Source organism: Salvelinus sp. IW2-2015, unplaced genomic scaffold, assembly GCF_002910315.2.
Source record: "Salvelinus sp. IW2-2015 unplaced genomic scaffold, ASM291031v2 Un_scaffold2772, whole genome shotgun sequence".
NCBI classification, from domain to species: Eukaryota; Metazoa; Chordata; class Actinopteri; order Salmoniformes; family Salmonidae; genus Salvelinus; species Salvelinus sp. IW2-2015.
Window position 1 is genome coordinate 62,653 of NW_019944074.1, and position 5,245 is coordinate 67,897.

General features: G+C 44.9%; 2 long non-coding RNA genes across 3 annotated transcripts in view; one reads left to right on the plus strand and one right to left on the minus strand.

The window, feature by feature from the left end:
• Nucleotides 1-5,245, minus strand: part of LOC139025494 (uncharacterized) — a 40,729-nt gene that overhangs the window by 19,084 nt on the left and 16,400 nt on the right. The window lies entirely within an intron of this gene.
• Nucleotides 4,015-4,775, plus strand: LOC139025495 (uncharacterized). Its single transcript, XR_011477085.1, has 2 exons — nucleotides 4,015-4,374; nucleotides 4,576-4,775. It is a non-coding gene; the product is annotated as an uncharacterized lncRNA (long non-coding RNA).

The following is a 5,245-nucleotide window of genomic DNA, read 5'->3' on the forward strand; positions in this document are numbered from 1 at the left end:
TCTTGTCCTGTGCTTCCCTCTGCTGAGTCTTAGTAGGTTCTTTCTCTTTTCTCTGCTCTCTCTCCATCCTTCTCTCTCCCTCTCCGCTCTCTCCTCTCTAATGTTCCGTTCTCGCTTCCAGCTGTTTCTCATTCTCCCTACACGACCTCATTTACTCTTTCACACCCTGTCCCCTATTATTGGCCCTCTGATTAGAGTCCCTCTGTTCTCCTTCTGTTTCCCCTCCTGTCCTTTCGATTCTTGTTGATGTTTGGCTTGTTCCTGTGTCCTTGTTTTCGCCCTGTCGTGTTCTTTGCTTCTTCAGATGTCGCGTGTGAGCAAGGTGTCTATGGTCAAGCTACGGCCAGTTCCTTCCGAAGCGACCTGAGTCTGTGGTCGCGGTCTCCAGGCGTTCTCTCTATTGAAGAGAGGATTCTGAGTTTTCCTGTTTTGGATTTACTATTGATTATATCCAGGAGAAGCTATATTTGTTAAGTACTGGAATAAAGACTTGTTACTATTCTACTCGCTTTTGGGTCCTCATTCACCAGCTAAACAGCTAATAGAGTGAGTTGTTGTTTTTTATGTTTCTAGAGACTGCAGGGTGGGACATGCAAACAATGGCCTTGAGAACAGCAGGAAGTGTGGGTTGGTGGTCTTTCACTCTGGTACATGTGGACTAGGTATGTTATATTCTATGATTCTGTATTATACGCTCTTAGACATTTGTAATATTCGTAATATTTTTAATAATAACTCGGGTGTGTTCAGTGGGTCGTCTGTTGGGTTTCTCCTAATTCACTTTATAGCTGCCTTGTCAGCCTCAATACAGTGTAGCTTGTAGTTTTTCCAATTCACACTCAAATCAGGGCAACTACAGACACAAAGTGTGGACAAACCCTACTGTTGTGTACAGCCAGTAGGTAAAGTGCCTTTGTTGTGTGATGTTTCAGTGGTACTGCTCAGAATGGCTGGACGTGTGACTTACACCACTCAGAGGTACTGTGTCTTGAAGGGGGTTCAACAGTGGATCTGTTCCTGCTCTTACACATATCCCAGGAGGTAGAGTCACAACAAACCTTCTGGTCACTAAATGATGCTAAGGGGAATTCCTTTGAGTCTGCTTGATGAACCCAGAGCTACAAAAGGTCGTGTGACTACCGTAGTGATAAGACGAATGACACACCCTTGAGAATCACAGACCTGAGAGAGAAGACTCAGCTACGTACAAGTTCCAGATTTTAACAAAAACATGACTGAAGGAAATATACTGGCTATCCTGAGTCAACTGCTCTGTTCACAGGTACCAGTAAATTCTATATACTGCTTTTCTTTCCTTTTCAAATCTGTATTTATGCTGAGGTTTTGCAGGATGAAATCTATTGAGATGCATCACCTTGTTTTCAAGTGTTTAAATGAAAAAAGCAAAGCAAACTATACTTACTAACAAGAATAATATGGCAACTAATCAAATCAAATCTTATTTGTCACATACACATGGTTAGCAGATGTTAATGCGAGTGTAGTGAAATGCTTGTGTTTCTAGATCCAACAATGCAGTAATATCTAATAAGTCATCTAACAAATATACAAAAACTAACTTATTAACACACAAATGTAAAGGGATGAATGAGAATATGCACATATGAATATATGGATGAGCAATGGCCGTGCGGCATAGGCAAGATGCAGTAGATGGTCTAGAATACAGTATATACATATAAGATGAGTAATGTAGGATATGTAAACATTATTAAAGTGGCGTTATTTAAAGTGGTTAGTGATACCTCTATGTAAACATTATTAAAGTGGCATTATTTAAAGTGGCTAGTGATACCTCTATGTGTGTCACGGCCGTCAAAGGAAGTGGACCAAAGCGCAGCGTGGTGAGCGTACATATTCCTTTTATTTAGGTGATGCCAACAAAAAACAATAAACAATACAAAACAACCGTGAAGCTTAAGGTCTATGTGCCACAAACAAAGACAACTTCCCACACAGAAAGGAGTATGGTTCCCAATCAGAGACAACGATAGACAGCTGTCACTGATTGAGAACCATACCCGGCCAAAACAAAGAAATACAAAAACATAGAAAATAGAACATAGAATGCCCACCCAAGTCACACCCTGACCAAACCCAAAATAAAGACATTTTCTAAACACAACAGTCTGATGGCCTTGAGATAGAAGCTGTTTTTCAGTCTCTCGGTCCCTGCTTTGATGCACCAGTACTGACCTTGCCTTCTGGGTGATAACGGGGGGAACAGGCAGTGGCTCGGGGGTTGTTGTCCTTGATGATCTTTTTGGCCTTCCTGTGACATCCGGTGGTGTAGGTGTCCTGGAGGGCAGGTAGTTAGCCCCCTGGTGATGTGTTGTGCAGACCTCACTACCCTCTGGAGAGCCTTGCGGTTGAGGGTGGTGCAGTTGCCGTACCAGGCGGTGATACAGCTCTCGATTGTGCATCTGTAAAAGTTTGTGAGTGTTTTAGGCGACAAGCCGAATTTCTTCAGCCTCCTGAGGTGCTGTTGCACCTTCTTCACCACGCTGTCTGTGTTGGAGGACCATTCCAGTTTGTCCGTGATATGTACGCCAAGGAACTTAAAAGGGGGGATGCTCCCTCTGCTGTTTCCTGAAGTCAACGATCATCTCCTTTGTTTTGTTGACGTTGAGTGAGAGGTTATTTTCCTGACACCCCACTCTGAGGACCCTCACCTCCTCCCTGTAGGCCGTCTCATTGTTGTTGGTAATCAAGCCTACCACTGTAGTGTCGTCTGCAAACTTGAGGATTGAGTTGGAGGCATGCATGGCCACGCAGTCATGGGTGAACAGGGAGTACAGGAGAGGGCTCAGAACACACCCTTGTGTGGCCCCAGTGTTGAGGATCAGCAGGGTGGAAATGTTGTTTCCTACCTTCACCACCTGGGGGCGGCCCGTCAGAAAGTCCAGGACCCAGTTGCACAGGGCGGGGTCGAGACCCAGGGTCTCGAGCTTRATGACGAGTTTGGAGCTGTAGTCAATGAACAGTATTCTTACATAGGTATTCCTCTTGTCCAGACGGGATAGGGCAGTGTGCAGTGTGATGGCGATAGCATCAACAATGGACCTGTTAGGGCGGTAAGCAAATTGGAGTGGGTCTAGGGTGACAGGTAGGGTGGAGATGATATGATCCTTGACTGGTCTCTTAAAGCACTGACAGAAGTGAGTGCAATGGGGAAATAGTAATTTAGTTCAGRTACCTTAGCTTTCTTGGGAACAGGAACACTGGTTTCCATCTTGAAGCATGTGGGGACAGCAGACTGGGATAGGGATTGGTTGAATATGTCCGTAAATAYACCAGCCAGCTGGTCTGCACATGTTCTGAGAACACAGCTAGGGATGCCGTCTGGGCTGGCAGCCTTGCGAGGGTTAACACGTTTAATGTTTTACTCACCTCGGCCATGGAGAGCCCACAGGCTTTGGTAGCGGGCCATGTCAGTGGCACTGTATTGTCCTCAAAGCGAGCAAATAAGTTGTTTAATATGTCTGGGAGCAAGACATTGATGTCTGCGACGGGGCTGGTTTTCTTTTAGAAATCCGTGATTGACTGTAGACCCTGCCACATGCGTCTCATGTTTGAGCCRTTGAATTGCTACTCTACTTTGTCTCGATACTAACGCTTTGCTTGTTTGATCGCTCACCGAGTCAGTGTATACATCAATGTTGTTGTCTGAGGCGATCCGCAACATATCCCAGTCCACGTGATCAAAGCANGCTTTGCTTGTTTGATCGCTCACCGAGTCAGTGTATACATCAATGTTGTTGTCTGAGGCGATCCGCAACATATCCCAGTCCACGTGATCAAAGCAATCTTGAAGMGTGGAATCCGATTGGTCAGACCAGCGTTGGATAGACCTGAGCACGGGCATTTCCTGTTTTAGTTTCTGTCTATGGGCTTGGAGCAACAAAATGGAGTCAAGGTCAGATTTGCCGAATGTAGGGCGGGGAAGTCGTTGAATATCGTTTCACTTTTAAAACATACAACTTTGAATGGGGTCATAGTTTCCCAGGAACAACTCTGTCTGTCACAGGTAATACTACACTGTATGATACAACTGTAAATCATATTGAATTACAGGAGAAATAAATTGTCCATCCTGTTAACACAGAGGTGTATGTGGTTTTATACATATTGTTTCAGGTCTGCAGGTGAAGGTGACTCCAGCTGGAAAGGGACAGAGGACACTGACCTGTAGCACCACCTGTACTCTGACTGACAACCCCACCTACATCTGGTACAGGAACAGACAGAATGTACAAGATAACTCCTCCCCCATGTACTCCATCAGCAGTGAGGATGTAGACAGTTACTCCTGTACTGTAAAAGGCCATGAGGATCTCAGCTCTCCTGCAGTGTGTGAGTACAGTTCAATAGTACTGTCACGCCCTGATCTGTTTCACCTGTCCTTGTGATTGTCTCCACCCCCTCCAGGTGTCTCTTATTTACCCCAGTGTATTTATCCCTGTGTTTCCTGTCTCTCTGTGCCAGTTCGTCTTGTATGTTCAAGTCAACCAGCGTGTTTTTCCTGTGCTTCTGCTTTCTATTCTCCTTTACTAGTCCTCCCGGTTTTGACCTTTGCCTGTTTTTCTGGAATCCATTCCCGCCTGCCTGACCATTCTGCCTGCCTGACCTCGAGCCTGCCTGCCATTCTGTACCTCTGGAACTTTGAACTGGTTTTGACCAGTTTGACCAGGCCTGTCCACAACCATTCTCTTGACTACCCCTTTTGGATTATTAATAAACATCTTGGACTCTGACCATCTGCCTCCTGTGTCTGCATCTGTGTCTCACCGTGTGCCCTTATAAGTACAGTATACTACTTAGCAAGTATCATGCATCTTACTTTATCAATCATTACAGAACAAAAAGCCTTTTCTACTCATTGTCTATATTATTATAATTATTATGAAAGTATTGTGACATTAAGGCTTTGGGACATTAATATTTTACATCAGATAAACCAAAGAGCACCTCAGTGTCAGTCAGTCCCTCAGGTGAAATAGTGGAGGGCAGTTCAGTGACTCTGACCTGCAGCAGTGATGCCAACCCACCTGTCCAGAGTTACACCTGGTGGTGCAAGAAGAATGGAGGTCACTATTTGAGAATATCCAATCAGAACACAGAACCACAGTATGTCTTCAATCAAATCCAGTCATCTGACACTGGAGAGTACTACTGTGAGTCCCAGAATGAGATGGGGACAGACAGGTCTAGGACCATAAACATG